Source organism: Bos mutus, chromosome 18 (assembly GCF_027580195.1).
Source record: "Bos mutus isolate GX-2022 chromosome 18, NWIPB_WYAK_1.1, whole genome shotgun sequence".
NCBI classification, from domain to species: Eukaryota; Metazoa; Chordata; class Mammalia; order Artiodactyla; family Bovidae; genus Bos; species Bos mutus.
Genome location: NC_091634.1, coordinates 7077244 through 7099677, shown reverse-complemented (window position 1 = coordinate 7099677; position 22434 = coordinate 7077244). Strand labels below are relative to the sequence as shown.

The 22434-nt window shown below is 38.5% G+C and overlaps 1 pseudogene; it reads left to right on the top strand.

Moving 5' to 3' along the window:
* Window positions 1-9064: 9064 nt before the first annotated feature.
* Window positions 9065-9727, top strand: LOC102273744 (GTP-binding nuclear protein Ran-like; annotated as a pseudogene).
* The last annotated feature ends 12707 nt before the right edge of the window (window positions 9728-22434 follow it).

Below are 22434 nucleotides of genomic sequence, written 5' to 3'. Positions count from 1 at the left end.
AAAAACAACTCAGATATAAATTTCCATCTTTAGTTCTATTTCTACTACATTTTAAAATGCAATGAAAAAAAAAAATAAAATGCAATGAAAAAAAAAGAATTAAAAAAACGCAAAGAAAGTCCAAAAGAAAATACATTAATATATAGAGGACAAGGATTATAGGTATTTTTCTAGCCTTCCCTCTGATTTTAAATCAGTCTAGTAAATTTTCTAAAAGTGTTACTTAATTATCAATAAAAATATATATCAATAAATAAAAACTAAAAATAAAATGATGATACTGGACACAGAAGTCAAATTGAAAGAGCTCCCATCAGCCAAATCTTGGACAACTGGAGCATCAAGATAAATAATAACAGATAAGAACACACAGAATAAAATAAGAATCTATGAATCCACAGTGATATAAATAAGGAAAAGGAAAATCTCTTCCTTACAGTAAAATGCAAACTAATAAATGCATAGGAATGATGAAATTAGAAAATTATCATTCGCCATGAGTAATAATTGACTCAAGCAATAATTGTTAATCATTGCTCACACAAGAAAGTTTGACAGGGACAGAAATGAGTGCTTAGTATTAATGTGTCTCCCCACAGGATACTCTCCTCCCCACCAAATAGAAAAATAGTATCTTTACAGTCTTAAACACTACCTTAACCACATAGTGAAAGTCAGTTGATACCATCTGCTTCCCGATCTGAGGCGCTGAGAAGAACACAACATCATTTCAGTGGTATTCTTGCCAAAAATGTGCGACCAGAATCTAATCATGAAGAAATAGCAAACTGACGGACATTCTATAATGTAACTGACCTCTAGGCATTAAAAATGTTGAAGTCAGGAAGACAAGAAAAGACAAAAGAATTTTAAGTCCAAAATTACAATTGTAAGCCTGAAATTATGTCAAAATAAAAAATTAATGCTGGAACTTGAAAAACATCTGGGTTGGACTTCTAGTGTCTGATTCTCATGTAAGGGGCTTGTAAGGAGGGCCTGCCACTCCATCTTAATAAGCAAAAAATCTGAACAGACTGAAAAACCAGCAACTCTTGTTGGATCCCTAAGGGAAGTGAGGACAGAGGGAAAATCACTGCCCTTAAGACTGGAGAGACAGATAGGCAAATACAAAAATTCACTGAATAACAGAATATCAGAGGAAAAAATCCCCTTGGGTTTCCAGCAAGGGAAGGGGAAAAAAGAACCATGTTAGTGTTATCGTATTTTCATAATTTAAAAATGAAGAAAAAGAACCATTTTGAAGCACTCTAGAATACTCTGTTCTTAATGATGCCTCCCCTCAAGAGAAACTAGTTAACCAGAGCCTCATCTGTTAATATCAGAGTCAAATTGACCTAGGGTAAGGAAATACCCAACTCCAGCCCACTCTAGACACCCTGTCTCACCTAAAAGAGAAGGGGAAAAACAAAAACCTGAGAAACATTTGTTAAGTTCACAGTCCAGAAACACAGGCACTAAAAGACTGAGATCTAGTCACAGGATTATTGAACATTTCCCCTCGTCCTACAACTCACCACATTACTAAAGGCTGATTTATAGTAGTTTACCATTACAGCAAGTTCAGGCTATCAAGGTAAAAATTAAAAGGCATACCAAAAAGTAAAAAAACACAATTTGAAGAGAGAACAAGGATTAACCAGACATGGTTAATTAACTAACCAGACATGGTTGAGATGTTGAATCATCAGACCAGGGATTTAAAATAACTATGAGTAATATGTTAACGGTGCTAATAGATTAAGTAGACAGCACACAAGAACAGATGGGTAATGTGAGCAGAAAGATGGAAATCCTACGAAAGAACCAAAAAGGACTGACAGAGATTTAAAAATACTGTAACAGAAATGAAAAATATTTTTGATGGGTTTTATTTGTAGACCAAACATGGCTGAGAAAATCATCTCTGAGCCTGAGAATATCTTGAATAGAAGCCTCCAAATCTGAAAAGCAAAGAGAACAAAGACTGAAAATCAGCAGGCAGAAAATAAGTAAAGATATAGTTAAACTCACCACCACCACCAATCAAAAGGATATAATTGGCGTTTACAGATTACTTCCTCCAGTAACAGCAGAATACACATTTTTCTCAAGTTCATTCACCACAACAGACCACATTCTGAGCCATAAAACACCTTAACAAATTTCAGATTTGTTATTTGAAGTCATACAATGTCTGCTTTCAGTCCACAATCAAATTAAACTAGAACTAGATGAAATAGACTGATTCTTTGAAAGACACAGTCTTCTAAAACTCATACAAGAAGAAACAATCTAAATAGGTCTGTCTCTATTAAATAAGTTCAACAAATAATAACCTTCCAAAACAGAAAGCACAAGAACCAGATGGGTTCACTAATGAATTCTACCAACAATTTAGGGAAGAAATTATACTGATTTTCTACAATCTCTTGGAGGATAGAAGCAGAGGGAATAATTCTATGAGACCAGCATTACCTAGACACCAAAACAAAGATATTACAGAAAAAGAAAACTATTAATTAATATCTCTCATAAACATAGGTGCAAAAATCCTCAACAAAATATTAGCAAATACAACCCAACAATGTATAAAAAGAATTATACATCATGACCAAGTAGGACTTATCCCATGTATCCCATGTATACAAGGCTGAATGAATACAACATTCAAAAGGCAATTAATGCAACAACAGGCCCATGAAAAGATGCTCAACATCATTAATCATTAGAGAAATGCAAACCAAAACTATAATGAGGTACCACCTCACACCAGTCAAAATGGCTATCATTAAAAAAATCTACAAATAACAAATGCTGGAGAGGGTGTAGAAAAAAGGGTCTCTACCCCTCCTACACTGTTGGTGGGAATGTAAATTGGTGCAATCACTATGAAAAACAGTATGGAGGCTTCTCAAAAAACTAAAAATAAAGTAGCCATATGATCCAGGAATCTTGCTCCTGGGCATATATCCAGACAAAACTATAACTCAGAGAGATACATACATGCACTCCAATGTTCATAGCAGCACTACTTACGAGAGCCAAGACATGGAAGCAATCTAAATGTCTATCGACAGATAAAAGCATAAAGAAAATGGTATAAATACACAATGGAATACTACTCAGCCATAAAAAAGAAAGAAAGAATGTCATTTAATGGGTGGACCTAGAGATTATCATGTGTGTTTAGTTGTTCAGTCGTGTCCAACTCTGCGACACCACGGACTGCAGCCCACCAGGCTCCTCTGTCCATGGGGATTCTCCAGGCAAGAATACTAGAGTGTGTTGTCATGCCCTCCTCCAGGGGATCTTCCCAACCCAGGGATCAAACCCAGGTCTTCCACACTGCAGGCAGATTCTTTACCTTCTGAGCCACCAGGGAAGCCCAAGAATACTGGAGTGGATAGTCTATCCCTTCTCCAGGGGATTTTCCCAACCCAGGAATCAAACCAGGTCCTCCCGCATTGCAGGTGGATTCTTTACCAGGTGAGCTACCAGGAAGCCCAGAGATTCTTTACCAGCTGAGCCCAGAGATTACCAACTGAGCGACCAGGGAAGCCCAGATAAGCGTAAATCAGAAAAAGAAAGACAAATAACATAGGATACCATTTATATGTGAAATCTATCAATAAAGTAAGACACAAATGAACTTATCTATGAAACAGAAACAGATTCACAGACACAGAGAACAGACATATGGCTGCCAAGGAGGAGATGGGGTGGGGGAGGATAGGACTGAGAGTTTGTAATGAGTAGATCAAACTGTATATGAAAACCATATACAAGATGAATAAATAACCATGTCCTATTGTATGGCACAGGGGACTATATTCAATATCCTGTGATAAACCCTAATGGAAAACTATATGAAAAATATATATGTGTGTAACAGGATCACTTTGTTGAACACCTGAAACTTAAAATTTTTTAAAAATAAAATTGTCAAGCAGAACTGCATTAAAATTCACTGCATGGTCTAGTGATAGAACAAAGAGTCAGTAAACTTCAAGATGCACTCATATAAATCATCTAATTTCTGAAAGAAAAAGAGGGAGGAAAATATGAAAGTCATAGTCTTAGGGACCTGGGTGGCCAATCAAAAGATCTAACAATGGATAAGCAGAGGCGTTAAAGGAGAGAAAAGAATGAAAATAGGTCAGAAAAACATATTTGAAGAAATAATGGCAGAAAACCTCCCAAATTTGGTGAAAGAGATAGATTTTTATTTAAAGAAGCTTAAAGAGTACCACATAGGATAAACACAAAGAGAAAAATGTCTAATATGAGCACAGTCAATCTGCTGGAAATCAAAGATAAAGAGAAAAATCTTGAAAGCAGCCAGAGAAAAAGAACATATTACATACAAGGGAACAATACTAAATACTATGTACTTGTCATCAGAAGTTATGGAGGCCAAAGGGAATGGAATAATATTTTCAAAGCACAAAAAAAGGGGAAAAAAAGACTGCCCATCAGAATTCTATAATCAATAAAAATATCCTTAAAAAAAAAAAAAAGAAGCCGCAGACTTCCCTGATGGTCCAGTCGTTAAGAATGGACCTGGCAATGAAGGGGTCACAGGTTCAATCCCAGGTCCAGGAAAATCCCAGATGCTGCAGGGCAGCTAAGCCTGTGGGCCACAATTACTGAAGCCTGTGCGTCCTAGACGACTCCGCAACAAGAGAAGCCACCACAACGAGAAGCCTGTGAACAGCAACTAGAGAGCAGCCACGGCTCAGGGTAACTAGAGGAAGACCACAGGCAGCAACAAAGACCCAGCACAGCCAAAAATAAACAAATAATTAATTTAAAAAATAGATTAAAAAAATTTTTTTAAGTTTGTTCTTTAAAAAGGAGACAAAACAAAAACATATTCAAATAAAGAAAGATTCAGAGAATTCATCACAGCAGACCACAAAACAAAAGATGATGAAATTAGTTCTGAGAATGAAGGTAACAATATCAGAGGGAAATTCAGATCTTCAAGAACAAATAAAGAATGTTGGAGATAGTATGTATGTGGGAAATAGTAAAACTATATTTTCCCCTTCTTTAAAATACATGTGAATTTTTAAAACAAAACTTACTTGTGAATTTTTAAAACAAAATTATGATTTTAAAAAACAAAAATTATAATTGTACCAATCATAAAGAAGAACAAAATAATGCCATTTGCAGCAACATGGATGGACCTAGAGATCATCATACTAAGTGAAGTAACTTAGACAGAGAAAGACAAATATATGGTATCACTTATATTTGGAATCTAAAAAATGGTACAAATGAACTTATTTACAAAACAGAAATAGTGTCATAGAAAACAAACTTATGGTTACCAACGGGGGAAGGGAGGGACAGATAAATTGGGAGATTAGGACTGACGTATACACACTACTGTATATAAAATATATAATTAATAAGCGCAGGGAACTTTACTTAATACTCTGTAACGATGTATATGGGAAAAGAATCTAAAAGAGTGGATATATATATATATATATATGTATAACTTATTGAGAGTCCCTTGGACTGCAAGGAGATCCAACCAGTCCATCCTAAAGGAGATCAGTCCTGGGTGTTCATTGGAGGGACTGATGTTGAAGCTGAAACTCCAATACTTCGGCCACTTGATGTGAAGAGCTGACTCATTTGAAAAGACCCTGATGCTGGGAAAGATTGAGGGCAGGAGAAGAAGGGGACAACAGAGGATGAGATGGTTGGATGGTATCACCGACTCTATGGACATGGGTTTGGGTGGACTCTGGGAGTTGGTGATGGACAGGAAGGCCTGGAGTGCTGCAGTTCATGGGGTCACAGAGTAGACACGACTGAGCGATTGAACTGAACTGATTCACTTTGCTATACAGCAGAAACTAACACAATATTATAAATCAACTACACTCCAATAAAAATTAATTAGAAAACAAAAAGTTTATAAGTTGTAGGTTTTATACTGCATAGTAGATGTAAAACACATTGAAAGCAGGGGGGCATACACTGGACATATACAATTGCAAGATATCTACATTATATATGAATTGATAAAATATTCTCTCTAAACAGACTATAAAAACTTAAGAATATGACTTGTAATCCCTAGACAACTGCTAAATAAATGTTACAAAGAGTTACAGTTACCAAGGCAAAAGATAAATTAAAATGAATACTAAAAAACTATTCAAACTATCTAAAAGAAGATAGAAAGGAAAAATGGAAGCCTAAAATGGACAAAAAGAAAAATAATGAAATGGAAAACTAAAATCCAACCATATCATTTACATTAAAGGTTTTCAATTTAAGCATTCCAATTAAAAGGCAAAATTTGTCAGGATGAATAAAAAAGCAAGACCCAATTATATGCTGGTGAACAGATATGCTGTTAAGTTCAAAGATACAGATAGATGAAAGTAAATTACTAGAAAAAGTTATATCATGCAAAACTTTTTTCGAGTAGGTGAGTCTTTATTTTTCGCACACCATTCTCAAACACTATCGTGTATGTGCGTGTGCGCTCAGTCACTCGGTCATGTTCCACTCTTTGTGACCCCACAGACTATAGCTTGCCAGTCTCCTCTGTCCATGGAATCTCCCAGATAAGAAGGACTGGAGTAGGTTACCATTTCCTTTTTCAGGGGATCTTCCCGAGCCAGGGATTGAACCCACAATGGCAGGCGGATTCTTTACCACTGAGCCACCAGGGAAGCCCAGTGGCCCTATTAGTATAACAAAATTATGTTTGAGATAAAGAATATTATCAGATAGAAAGAAGGACGTTTATTCATAATAAAAGGTCAATTCATCATGAAGGTAATATTTACAAATGTGTTCAAACATAAAAGTCTCAAAATACATGAAGCAAAAGTTTACAAAAATTAAAGAAAAAATAAATTCCAAAATCATAATATTAATAGAAGTTAGCAGGAAAAAAGAAGATGAAAATATCAGTAAAGATGAAGATCCAAAAACGCTATCAGCAGCTTTGGCCTAACTGATATTTATACAATCTCAGAATTGCAGAACACATATCGACCATAAAACACATATCAATAAATTCTCAAGGATTAAAATCACACAGAGTATATTCTCTGACTACATGTTAGTAAATTTAAAATCAATAACCACATATTTAAGAAAACTTCAAATACTTGGAAATTGAAGAAAATTGGGACTTTCCTTGGTGGTCCAGTGGCTAAGACTCTGTGCTTCCAATGCAGGGGATCCAGGATTCAATCCCCAGTCAGGGAAGTAGATTCCACATTCTGCAACTTAAGATCCTGAATGCCACAACAAAAATCAAAAGTCCTGTGTGCCACAACTGAGACTTGGCAAAGCCAAATAAACAAAATATTTTTTAAAAGAATATATTACTAAACAATTCAGAGGTCAAAGAATAAATCACAAAGAAATTATAAAAATTTTAAAACTAAAGGATAATAAAATTATAAAATGCCAAAATTTGTGGAATATAGCAAAAGCAATGCTCTGAGAGAATTTTATAACTTTACACGCTGATATTAGAACAGAAAAGAGGTTTAAAGCCATTGTCTGAGGGACTTCTCTGGTGGTCCGGTGGTTAAGAATCCACCTGCCAACGCAGTGGACACTGGTTCAATCCCTGGTCCAGGAGCTCAAATCCCACATGCCATGGGGCAACTAAGCCCATGTCCCACAACTACTGAGCCCACGTGCCATACAGCCCATTCTCCACCATAAGAGAAGCCACCACAATGAGAAGCCTGGGCACCGCAACTAGAGAGTAGCCCCTACTCACCATCACTAGACAAAGCCCGAGTGCAGCAACGGAGAACCCGAGCACCACCCTGAAGACCCAGTGCAGCCAGAAATAAATAAATAGAGGACGGAACAGAAAACAGACTACTGATGAAAGTAAGAAAGCCAAAACTGGTTCTTTGAAATGATCAACAAAATGGGTAAACCCCACAACAGATTGATGGGACAAAAAGAGATATGCACATCACCAATATCGGGAATGAAAGAGGATTATTACCGCATATCCTATAGACATTGAAAGGATAACAAGAAAATATTTCATGCCAACAAACAACTTAGATGAAATGGGGGAATTCCTTAAAAATACAACTTAACAAAACTGATATCCAATGACATGGGAAATCTGTATAGTCCTATGACTATTAAATAAATTGCATTCCTTATCAAAATCCCTCCCACCAAGAAAATTCCAGGCCCAGATGGTTTCAATTAGTGAATTTCATAGAATATTGGAAGAAAAAAAATAACACCAAGTATAAGTACTTCTGAAAACAGAAGAGGAAACACTTCCCAGTCCATTTTATAAGGCTGCTACTGCTAAGTCACTTCAGTTGTGTCTGACTCTGTGTGACCCCATAGACGGCAGCCCACCAGGCTCCCCCGTCCCTGGGATTCTCCAGGCAAGAACACTGGAGTGGGTTGCCATTTCCTTCTCCGTTTATAAGGCTACCATCACCCTAATAACTAAACTTGATAAAGATATTAGTAAAAGAAACCATTTAAGACAAATATCTTCATGAACATAGATGAAGACAAAAATCCTCAACAAAAACTACAAATGAATCCTGAAATATACAAAAGGGGTAATAACTAATGATAACATGGAGTTTGTCCCAGAAATGCATGGTTGATTTAACATACAAAAGTAGCAATGTAGGGAACTTCCCTGGCAGTCCAAAGCTTAAGATTCCGTGCTCCCAATGCAGGTGTGCTGCTTTGACCCCTGACTGGAGGACTAAGATCCTGCACAGCCCACCACATGGCAAAAAAAGTAGCAATGTAATTCGGAAATAAACCCATAAGCATATGGACTTTGATTCTTGAAATAGAGTACAAAGACATCCAACTGGAAAAGAAAGGTCCTTTCTGGAATAACTGAATTATACAAATAGGGAAAAAAAGAATGAAACTCAAATCCTATTTCATGCTATACACAAAGACTAATTTTATATGAATCATCAATCTAAATGGAAAATCTAAAACTAAAAAGCATTTAAAAGAAAACCTAAGAGCCTCAGTCAGGCACGGAGTCACTTGTGGAAGGAACATCGTGATGGTTGCCCAAGGAGAACCCAAAGTTCAGTTCAAACTTATAATGGTTGGTGATGGTGGTACTGGAAAACTACATTCATGAAACGTCATCTGACTGGTAAATTTGAGAAGTATGTAGCTACCTTGGGTGTTGAGGTCTATCCTCTCTTGTGTTCCATACCAACAGAGGACCGATTAAGTTCAATGTATGGGATACAGCCAGTCAGGAGAAATTTGGTGGACTGAGAGATGGCTATGATAGACAAGCTTAAAGTGCCATTATAATGTTTGATGTAACATCAAGAGTTTACTTACAAGAATATGCCTAACTGGCATAGAGATCTGGTACGAGTGTGTGAGAACATCCTGATTGTGTTGTGTGGCAACAAAGTGGATATTAAGGACAGAAAGGTTAAGGCAAAGTCAATTCTCTTCCACCAAAAGAAGAATCTTCAGTACTATGACATTTCTGCCAAAAGTAACTACAACTTGGAAACTCCCTTCCTCTGGCTTGCTAGAAAACTGATTGGAGACCCTAACTTGGAGTTTGTCGCTGTGCCTGCTCTTGCCCCGCCAGAGGTGGTCATGGACCCAGCCTCAGCAGCACAGTACGAGAGTGATTTAGAGGCTGCTCAGACAACTGCTCTCCTGGATGAAGATGATGACCTGTGAGAAAGTGAGGCTGGGGCCCAGCGTCAGAAGTCTAGTTATATAGGCAACTGTCCTGCGATGTCAGCGGTGCAGCGTGTTTGCCACTTTATTAAATAGCTAAGCAGAACGTGTGCTTAATCTTTGGATGCTTAAGGAGATGGATGGGCTTTGGAGTGAATGTGGCAGTTTAAAAAAAAAAAAAAACCTTCATTTTTTTTTTGACCTGCATATTTAGGTGTTTTGGAACACAGTTGTTTCCTCCTTGAGTTTCAAATATAAGACTGCTATAGTCACATGACAATACTGAGAAGTGGAACCTTGTTTGTTATTGTCATTCCCATTCCTTTTCGTTTAGAATCAGAATAAAGTTGTATTTCAAATATCAAAAAAAAAGAAGAAGAAAACATGAGAGAGTACCTTTATGACTTAAGGGTAGGCAAAAGTTTCAAATGTAGAACATAAAGTGCAATAATCTTTAGAATTAATCATTTAGATTTCACAAAGTTAAAAAACTCTGCTCATCAAGAAACTTAAGAAAATTAATAGGCAAAGTCAGAGACTAGGAGAAAATGATCCCGAGATACATAGATGACAAAAGACTTGTGTTTAGGGAATATAAAGAACTACTGCTTAATTAAAAGATATAAAACAGTAGTAGGGGTATAAGAGGTACAAACTACTATGTACATAATAAATAAACTACAAGTATATATTGTACAACACAAGGAATATAGACAATATTTTTTAATAACTGTATACCGAGTATAACCTTTAGAACTTGTGAATCACTATGTTGTACATTTGCAACTCATGTAATATATCAACTATATGTCAAATTTTAAAAGATGTACAATTAGGACTTCCCTGATGGTCCAGGTGTTAAGAATCCACCTGCTAATGAAAAGAACACAAGTTTGATCCCTGATCCTAAAAGATTCCACATGTCTCCAGGCAAATAGGCCCATGCACCACAACCACTGAGCCCACACACCCTAGAGCCTGTGCTCTGCAACAGGAGAAGCCACCAGTGAGAAGCCCTTGCGCTGCAACTAGAGAATAGCCTGTACAGCAATAGACCCAGCACAGCCAAAAATAAAAATAAATAATTAAAAATTATAAAAAAAAAAACACATAACCAGTATCAGGAATAAAAGAAGGGGACATTATTATAGATGCTGCAGATATTAAATAAATAATAATAATAAATATTAACATTATTGTACCAATAAATTTAAAAAATAGATGAGATACTCAAATACCTTTTAAAAATTAACCAAGGAAGTATCTCATGAAAAATAAAGAACCCCCAAAGTCCTGTAGCCATTAAATAACTTGAAAATCTTTTAAACACACATGTGTTCATGCACACACTTACACACATACATATACAAACCTTTCTAATACCAGGTTGTCAGCAATGGCAAATTTTACCAATGTTTAAGAAAGATATACTTGTCTATAAAACAGAAAGAGGAACACTCCCCAACTTATAAGACCACCTCAACCTTGATACCAAAATTTATCTGAAAATTTTGAGTTTCAGCCAAAAAATAGCTGAAATACTTCTGAATAAAAACAAAGTGAGAAGTCATGCTCTAACAAGTATTAAGTTTTGTTATAAATTTGTAGTAAGACAGTGTGAATGGATACAAGGACAAACAGCCTAGTGGAAAAGAATAGAGAGCCTAAAATTAGACCCATCCTTATACGGAGTCTGATACATGAGAGATATGCCTTAGCAGATCTGTGAGTAGGGGCTGAACTTCTCAATAAACGGTGCTGGACCAACTAGGCGTCCATATAGGAAAAAAAAAAAAAAGGCCCCTACCTCAAATGACTGTCCATGGGGTCGCAAAGAGTTAGATACAACTGAAGCAACTTAGGAAGCATCTCAAAGGGCGTGCAAAAATTAATCTCACGTGGAAGAAAGAAGTAAATTGGAAAAAAAATACTATAAAATTCTAGAAAAGAATGGAGGCTCACTGTTATACTACTCCAGGGAACAAAATTACTGATGATGCAAATGCTGCCCTTTAAAGCACAACACCTTGGTGTTTCTCGTAAAAGACACAATGACCATAAAATTTCAATTTGAGGACTTCCCTGGTGGCACAGTGGATAAGACTCCACCTGCCAATGTAGGGGACGGGAGTTCAATCCTGGGTTAAGGAAGAACCCACGGGCCATGGAACAACTAAGCCCATGCACCACAACTATTGAGCTTGTGCTCTAGAGCCTGGGAACCACAGCTACTGAGCCCATGTGCTGTAGCTACTGAAGCCTGCCCATCTAGACTCCATGCTCCACAACAAGAGAAGCCACCACAGCGAGAAGCCTTCATACAACGCAGGCCCAGCGCAGCCAAAAATAAAATAAACAATAAAATTATTTTTAAAACTTTCATCTGATACATTCTACTACATTAAAATTTAAAACGGCTTTTCATCAAAAGGCTCCAAAAGGAGAATAGAAAGAAAAACTGTAGAGTGGGAGAATATATCCACAACCTACATAACAACAAATGACTAATATTCAAAAGATATAAAGAACATTACAAATTAGGAAGAAAAGGACAGACAACCCAATAGGGAAATGGGCAGGGGGCTGAAGAAGCACTTCAAAAATACTGTATAATATTTAAATAAGTATTAAATAATTCATTTAATTAAATTATTCCAATAAATATTACAAATTCTATGTCATTAACAGTCAATGAAAGGTAATTAAAATAACAATGAAATACCACTGCACACCAACCAGATTGGGAAAAAAATGGAAAAGTTTAATAATATCAGGTGTTGATGAGATGTAAAACAACCAAAAAGTCTCATCCTTTGTTAATGTCAGTGTAAATGGTTATAACTACCTTGGAGAACAACCTAGTACCAGCAGTAAAACTGAATACACACACACACTACGGCCCAACAACTCCCAATGTATTCTCTAGAGAAACTCTTTCACTTGAGCCAAAGAATACAGTAATAATTAATGATAACATATTGTGCTTGCTTTATGTCGAGCACTGTTCTAAATGCTCTATATTTTTAAATTACATTACTCTTCACCATAACCATGTAAGGTAGGTACTATTATTACTCCCATTTTACAAAAGTGAAAAAATTGAAATACGAAGCAACTTCTTCAATTGTACACTACCGATGAGTGGTAGTCAGGATTTAACACAGTTTGGTTTCAGAAACAGCTCTTAACCAACTACATTCTTCTACTTCTCACAAGAATGTTTTCAGAAACATTATTCATAATTGTCACAAAGCTGAAAAACACAAGTGCCCATCAACAGCAAAATGCATAAATCATAGACTTTTCAATCAAAAGAATACTATCCATATGTGAAGAAAATAAAGGAACTACAGCTACATGCAACAGTATAAATAAATTTCACAATGTTGAGCAGAAGAAGCACAATATAAAATATTCTAGACAGAGAATCCATAGTTCTAAGTTGAAAACAGAAGCAAAATCATGGCAAAAGTATAAAGAAAATCAAGGAGATGATCAGCACAAAAGTCAGACTTGAAGTTATCTCTAAAAGGTAAGAAGGGACTATGAAATGATAATGACAGAAGATCTTCCAGAGCCATGGTAACATTTATTTCTTGATCTGGGTGGCAATTACACAGATATAAGCTTTATAATTATTCATTTAAAACTCTGTTTATACATTCTATGCCCTTTGGTGGCCACAGATTTCATGATTTAGAACGTTAGAAATAAAATATAAAGAAAAGAAGAAATGGCCAGAGAACAAGGAGAAACATCAGAAGGAAATGCTGTCACAAAAAGGAAAAAGTAGCAAAGAACTTCCAATTATCAACACAATTCAAGTAAGATAAACCCTAAAGTGTATCCATAGGGAATTCTTTCATTTGGGTTTTTTTTTTTAAGTGACTTTTATTCTTTAAAGGTAGTTAAAAACCCATGTAGCATATTAGGTTATCAAATGTTAAATCATTCATAACAGTATGTGTCTTAGTACTTCTTACTTTTTTTTATTTTAATTGGAGGCTAATTCCTTTACAGTATTGTGGTGGTTTTTGCCATACAGTGCCATGAATTTGCCAGGGCTGTACATGTATCCCCCTGCCTCCCCTCACCCCATTCCCACCTCCCTCCCCATCCCATCCCTCTGGGCTGTCCCAGTGCACCGGCTTTGAGTGCCCTGCTTCATGCATTGAACAGAAATCTTAATTCGATTTGTTCAAAAATTAACCAAGTTGAGGAAGCTGGAGATATTTCTCAGATAGCCGGCAGCTTACCTAAGAAAGGCAAATCTTCACTATTACCAGATGGTTTGCCAGCAACTGAAATGAACCATAACTCAAATAACAGGAAGTACTTCTGATCCCCCGTACTTCTGATCCCCCGTACTTCTGATCCCCCTAATTCTTGCTAACACTGACCCTGACACTGAGTTCCACTAAAAAAAGGAAAACTGTGTTTATGAAAAATAAATCCACCTTTCCTAAAAACATTCAAAAAGCGTAAACTGGTCAATTTACCAGAATCTATAAGTTTTCTGGTAAATTGGTAAATTTGACTCTTACTGAGAGAAGTAATTTTGGGCGAACAGATTCTGCAAACGGGCCACCTGCAACCCCCCCTGAAAGCCCCTTTGTGTTCTAGCAGCCGAGAGGCCCTGATGGTGGCCCAACGCCTGAGACCCTACCTCATCCTTCCCGGCAGACTCTCCTCAACCACTGCTTCCAGGGAGCTCTCGGAGCTCCTGGAAGTGCCCCTTTACCTCTGTCCCTGTAACTATAAACCCCAAAACGAAAGGAAGGAGCTGGTGTCCAGCTTCCTCAAGAAAAAAGCAATAACTTCGTCCCCAACAGGCCGGTGAAGGCCCGGTCTCTGCAGCCTGGGGGCCTGAACCCATTGGCTTCCCTGTTTGGGCGGGGACCGCGGCCTGCGGGTCGCGACTTGGGACGGCCTCAAAGTCGAATCTGGTGAGCGAAGGGGCTGACACCAGTTTCCCAGGTTCTAGGGGAGAAAAAAGGAGGGTCCTCTCAGGCCGTTTGACCCCTCAGCTCCACAGAGCCCGGGCAGTCTGGGAGGCTCCGGACGGTGGCCAGTTATCCCTTGGCTGAGTCCGATGACCTCAGGGCATGACGTCCAACCTCACACACCCGAGATTTATGAACGTTTCAGGGATCCCATAGGCGCCAATTTCACCTCACCCTCGAGGCCTGGGCTCTTCAGTCTGGTCAGTCAGGCGAAAATGAGGGTGTACAAGGCTCAACTGAGAAGCTTAGCGACCGAGGCCTCAGGCCCCACAGGCCTCATCTCGCGACGCTCCTCGCTCTACCTCTAGGCGCCTTTCCCGCATTCTTCTGCGCGCATGCGCGTCCCGCGTGCAGGCGCGAGCGACTCCGTGCCTCCGCTCTTTTCAACAGCTATCTCCCTCCCTGTACATGTAAGTGCATGTACCCACATGCGCCTACTTCCACGCATACGTCCGTCCATCCCGCCTTTCCTTATGTTCCCATTTAGACAGGGTGCCCAATCCCTTCCCTTTCTACCTCCTGGCACTGTTCAGTCCAGGCTCTAAGGCCAGTCCCTAGTCTGGAGCACTGGCTTCACTTCCACTTCCCTGAGTAATGTGGAAGCAAGGGTGAGGTGGAATCGTTCTTCACATTCATTTCTTCTTGCCTTCTAACCTTTTGACAGTAATACTTAAGGCTTCCATACTACTAGCCAAACCCTAAATATATGTCCTATAAGACAGATGGGGATCTTGCCTTCAGAGTTCAGTAATATGCTGTGCTTACAGAGAAGATTCTAAAACCCAAGATTTACTCAAAATTTCTGGTCTTAGGACTGCTTTGATATTCTTAAAAATGAAGGACCTCAATTATTTTTGTGGGTTATATTTATATAGATTGTGTTTATGTGAGCTATATCTATCAATATTAAAATGAGAAATTTCTGAAATATGTATTGGCATCATAACACAAAAATCCATTGCTTTAACATAAATAACATCTTTAATAACTAATTTCCACACCAAAAATAACAATCCCAAAGAAGGGCAATGCCAAAGAATGCTCAAACTACCGCACAATTGCACTCATCTCACATGCTAGTAAAGTAATGCTCAAAATTCTCCAAGCCAGGCTTCAGCAATACGTGAACCGTGAACTTCCTGATGTTCAAGCTGGTTTTAGAAAAGGCAAAGGAACCAGAGATCAAATTGCCAACATCCACTGGCTCATGGAAAAAGCAAGAGTGTTCCAGAAAAACATCTATTTCTGCTTTATTGACTATGCCAAAGCCTTTGACTGTGTGGATCACAATAAACTGTGTAAAATTCTGAAAGAGATGGGAATACCAGACCACCTGACCTGCCTCTTGAGAAATTTGTATGCAGGTCAGGAAGCAACAGTTAGAACTGGACATGGAACAACAGACTGGTTCCAAATAGGAAAAGGAGTACATCAAGGCTGTATATTGTCACTCTGCTTATTTAACTTATATGCAGAGTACATCATGAGAAACGCTGGACTGGAAGAAACACAAGCTGGAATCAAGATTGCCGGGAGAAATACCAATAACCTCAGATATGCGGATGACACCACCTTTATGGCAGAAAGTGAAGAGGAACTAAAAAGCCTCTTGATGAAAGTGAAAGTGGAGAGTGAAAAAGTTGGCTTAAAGCTCAACATTCAGAAAACAAAGATCATGGCATCTGGTCCCATCACTTCATGGGAAATAGATGGGGAAACAGTGGAAACAGTGTCAGACTTTATTTTGGGGGGCTCCAAAATCACTGCAGATGGTGACTGCAGCCATGAAATTAAAAGACGCTTACTCCTTGGAAGGAAAGTTATGACCAACCTGGATAGCATATTCAAAAGCAGAGACATTACTTCGCCAACAAAGGTCTGTCTAGTCAAGGCTATGGTTTTTCCAGTGGTCATGTATGGATGTGAGAGTTGGACTGTGAAGAAGGCTGAGCACCGAAGAATTGATGCTTTTGAACTGTGGTGTTGGAGAAGACTCTTGAGAGTCCCTTGGACTGCAAGGAGATCCGACTAGTCCATTCTGAAGGAGATCAGCCCTGGGATTTCTTTGGAGGGAATGATGCTGAAGCTGAAACTCCAATACTTTGGTCACCTCATGCGAAGAGTTGACTCATTGGAAAGGACTCTGATGCTGGGAGGGATTGGGGGCAGGAGGAGAAGGGGATGACAGAGGATGAGATGGCCGGATGGCATCACTGACTTGATGGACGTGAGTCTGAGTGAACTCCGGGGGTTGGTGATGGACAGGGAGGCCTGGCGTGCTGTGATTCATGGGGTCGCGAAGAGTCGGACACGACTGAGCGACTGAACTGAACTGAACTGAGAAGAGTATTTTACATTTTTGCAAATCTCTTTTAACACCTGGCTTAATAGACAACAGTTGCATTATCATATGTGCTTGGGGTGTTGGGGGTGGTGCGGCTTGTCAAAATAGCTCACATGCTGTAGCTTTCAAAATACATCGCTGTATACTCAAGAGAAAGTGAGAGTGACATGGCAAATAACATCTTAATAGTATTATGAAAATAATTTTCACTTCATGAACCCCTGAAAGTGTCTCAGGAACCACCAGCAGTCCTTAGGCCACATTCTGAGGACTACAGGCTTAGATCATTATGACTGAACAAAAAGATATAAAGAAAAATGCTAGGTGCTATAAAAATACATCACAATCTGAGGGAAATTATCCAATCCTTCAACTCAGAGACCTAATTTGGAGAAAGCATGACTGAGTCTAAGCTCATACTACTCATCACACAACAGGCCAATAAATCCAGAGACAAATTGCTAGGGCAGGAATAGAAACTTTATTTGGAAAGCCAACATACCAAGAAGATGGTGGACTAGTGTCCCTAAGAACCATCTTACCCAAGTTAAAATTCAGGCTTCTTTTATATTAAGAGAGGAGGTAGGGTGTAGCTGGTTGTTGCAAACTTCTTGGTGCAGGAATCTGTTCTTGAAGCTGTCCATGTGGGTCTGGTCACAGTGTTCCTATAAGCGTCCAACAAGACGAGTTATTTTCTGTTCTGCAGCTCTTTATCTTCATATGAACGGAAGAGTGTTATACTTCTAAAGGTCAGAGCCTTGAGAATGGACTGTCATGTGTATTTCAGGCTATAGGCAACATTCTTTTACAAAGGTGCAGAGCCAGGATGACTAAGCACAGGGAATAGAGCACAAAGGTTAGACCTAAAGGAATAGATCCGATATGCAGTTAGGGTTGTTCTTCTCTGTTACAAGAGGAGTTCTCTGAGGAAGTAACACTGGAACTGAGACATAAAGGATAATTTACTAAGTGTAAAATGGAACATGAACATCTCAGTCCCTGAGGCTATGCAAAGGCCCTGGAGCAGGAAAATTTGTGAATTCTAGACACCAGGAAAAATGTCAGTCAGTAATTGTTTTAAATTGTATGTATTTTTGGTTGTGCTGGGTCTTTGTTGCTGCATGGGCTTTCCTCTAGCTGCAGAGAGTGGGGGCTACCCTGTAGTTATGGTTCAGGGCCTTCTCATTGCAGTGGCTTCTGTTGTTGTGGAACACAGGCTCTAGGTGCACGGGCTCAGTAGTTTCAGCTCCCAGGCTCTAGAGCACAGCCTCAGTGGTTGTGGCACACAGGCTTAGTTGCTCCATGGCATATGGGATCTTCCTGGATCAGGGCGCTAACCCTTGTCCCCTGCATTGGCAGGTGGATTCTTTACCACTGAGCCATCAGGGAAGTCTCAGTAAATATTTAATGAATGATGTACCCTACACTGCCCTAGACCCTCAGGATGCTGTTGTGAAAAAGATTTTACATTTTAGTTGCAAAAGCAGGAAATATAAACAAATAAGAATTTCTGAGCATGGGAGTGCTGTTAAGAAAGCAAGACAGAGTGTTATCAGGGGACAAGACAGAGAACTGTAGATAGTAGTCAAGTAAGACCTCTCTGAGGAAGTGACATTGGCAGAGACTTGAAGGAGATGAGGAAAGCAACCAGGAACAACATGAGGAAGAGCATTCCAAGCAGAGGGAACAGCAATGACAAAGGTCTGGAGGCAGAAGTATACTTGATAGGTTCTTGAAACAGTAAGGAAGCCAATATAACTGGATCCCAGTGATTGAAGGGAAGGTGGGTAATAGGTGAGATAAGAGAAGTAATAAGGGTCAGAGTATTTTATGGAGGCCCTTGGAGGTCATGGTAGGAAGCTGGGTTTTTTTCCCTGAGTGAGATAAGAAGCTATTAGAGGGTTCTGAGTCAAGAAGTGACTCATGTTTTAACAGAAGGATTCCTATGGCTTCTAGGCAGACAATAGGATGTGTGTGGGCTAAGGGTAGTTTCCAGGCATTTCTTGGCTTATATCTGCATAACTCCAATCTCTGCCTCTGTCTTCTTCTCCTCTAGGAGTGCCTTTGCTTTGAGTGTCTCTTTTAAGAACATTTGTCATTAGATTTAAGGCCCACTCAGATTATCCAGAATAATCTCATTTTGAAATCCTTAACTACATCTTCAAAGACCCTTTTTCCAAATAAGGTTAAAAAAACAAGTAGGGTCACATTCACAGGTTCCAGTGGTTCGGACAAGAACATTGAGTCGGTGATGCCATCCAGCCATCTCATCCTCTGTCGTCCCCTTCTCCTCCTGCCCCCAATCCCTCCCAGCATCAGAGTCCTTTCCAATGAGTCAACTCTTCGCATGAGGTGGCCAAAGTACTGGAGTTTCAGCTTTAGCATCATTCCCTCCAAAGAAATCCCAGGGCTGATCTCCTTCAGAATGGCTGTGAATTTGAGGGACCACATTCAACCCACTACAGTAGGTCTGGGATGAGGACTGAGAATATTAACAAATGCCCAGCTGAGGCTGATGTGTGGGGACCGCAACCAGTGATATAGAGAAGTCAAGTAAGATGGGGACCAAGAATTGACCACATGGATATCATTGGTGACTTTGACCAAAGTGGTTTTGGTGAACAAGTCAGAATGAAAGTCATATTGAGAGACTTGGAAGAGAGGAAGTAGCAGTGAGTATAGCCAAATTTTTAATGGATTTTGTTATCAAGAAGAGGAAGAAATGGGACAGAGGTGTAGAAGGATGTGTGGTCAATGAATGAGTTTTTAGGTGGAAGAAATAATAGCATGATTGTGTGCTAATAGGAAAGTATTGGTAGGGAGGGAAATTTTGATGATTCACAGGAAGGAGTCAACCATGTGATACCACACTAACAGAATGAAGGATAAAAAAGCATACGATCATTTCATTAGATGAAGAAAAAGCTCTTGAGAAAACTCAACATCCTTTCATGATAAAAATTTCCAACAAATTAGGTATAGACGGAATGTACCTCAACATAATGAAGACTATATGACAAACCCTCAGCTAACAGCATACTCAATGGTGAAAGGTTAAAAACCTTTTCTCTAAGATCAGGAACAATACAAAAATGCCTGCTCTCACCATTTCTATTCAACATAGTCTTAGCCACAACAATTAGGCAAGAAAAAGAAATAAAACTTATCCAAATCAAAAAGGAAGAAAATTATCTGTTTGCAGACAACATGATCTATTGTAGAAAACCCTAAAAACCTATAAAAAAAAAAAACCCTGTTAAAACTAACAAATGAATTCAATAAAGTTACAGGATAAAAATCAACACAAAAAAGTCAATTGCATTTCTATACACTAACAACAAACTATCTTTAAAAAAATTATGAAAGCAATTCCATTGGTAACTGTGTCAAAAACAATAAAACACTGAAAGACCTGTAAATTGAAATCTATAAGACACTGAGGAAAGAAACTGAATAAGACACAAATAAATGCAAAGATATCCCATGTTCTTGGACTGAAAGAACCAATATTGTGAAAATCCCCAAAGTGCCCAAAATAATCTACAGATTCAGTGTAATCCCTATCAAAATTCTCATTGCATTTTTCACAGAAATAGGAAAAAAACTATCTTAAAATTTGTATGGAACTACAAAATACCCTGAATAGCCAAAGCAGTCTCAAGAAAGAACACGATGGGAGACATTGTACTTCCTGATTTCAAACTTTGTAATATATACAAAGTCATAGTGATCAAAGCAATATGGTAGTGGCATAAAAACTAGCACATAAACCAGTGAAACATAATAGAGAGCCCATAAATTTACTCATGCATATACAGTCAACTAATTTTTATAAGGGTGCCAAGAACACATGATAGGAAAAGAACAGTCTCTTCAATAAATGGGAAAACTGCATACCCAGATGCAAAAGAATGAAACTGAACCACTATCATACGCCACTCACAAAAGTCGAGAAGGATTAGACTTAAATGTAAAACCTGAAACTATAAAACTAGAAGAAAGCATAGGAAAACAGTTCCTTGAGTTTCACCAAATTGGTCTTGGTAGTAATTTATTGGATAAGACACCAAAAGCACAGGAAACAAAAGCTAAAATAAACAAGTGAGATTACATCAAACCAAAGATCTTTTGCATACCAGAAGAAACAATCAAGGGCTTCTCTGGTGGCTCAGTGGTAAAGAATCCACTTGCCAATACAGGAGACACGGGTTCCATCCCTGGGAAGGTCCCACATGCAGAGTAACTAAGTCCATGCACCACAAGTATTGAGCCTGTGCGCTAGAGCCCGGCGTTGCAATTACTGAAGCCCAAGCGCCCTACAGCCCGAGCTCTGCAACAAGAAAACCCACTGCAATGAGATGTCTGCATACCGCAACTAGAGAAAAGCTGGTGCAGTAACAAAGACCCAGCCCAGCCAAAAATAAATAAATACAACTTTTTTAAAAAAGGAAATGATATATTGAAAAGACACCCTTTTCAATGGAGAATGGGATAAAATATTTGCAAACCATATATCTGATAAAGGACTAACATTCAAATTACATAAATAATTCCTATAACTCAACAGCAAAAAAAGCCAATAACTCAATTTGAAAAAATGGGGGAAGGATTTGAATAGACAATTTTTTTCTGAAGAAAACACCCAAGTGGCCAATAGAGGCATGAAAAGGTGCTCAGCATCACTAATCATGTGTGTGTGCACATGTGTGTATGCTCAGTTGCTCAGTCGCATCCAACTCTTTGCAACCCCATGGACTATAGTCCACCAGACTCCTCTGTCCATGGGTTTTCCCAGGCAAAATACTGGAGAGGGTTGCCATTTCCTTCTCCAGGGGTTCTTCCTGACCCAGAGATTGAACCCACATCTGTTACGTCTTGCATTGGCAGGCGGATTCTTTACCACTAGTGCCACCTAGGAAGCCCCACTATTCATGAGGGAAATGTAAATCAAAACTATCAAAACCATAAGATACCACCTCATAAGAGTTAGGATAGCTGGTATCAAAAAGAGAAGAGATATCAAGTCTTGGCAAGGATATGGATAAAAAGGAATCATTGCACACTTTTGTGTGAATGTAAATTGGTGATGCCACTATGGCAAACAATATGGAGATGCCTCAAAAAGTTAAAAATAGAAGCACCATATGCTCCAGCAATCCCACTCTGGGTATATATTTAAAGGAAATGAAATCAGTTTCTTGAAGGGATATCTTTTCACTCATGTTCATTGCAGCATTATTCACAATAGCCAAGATATGGAAGCAATCTAAATGTCCTTCAACAGATGAACGGATCAAGAAAATGTGATATATATATATATATCTCTATATTTTCTAATATATGTATTACAATGGAATATTATTCAGCCATAAA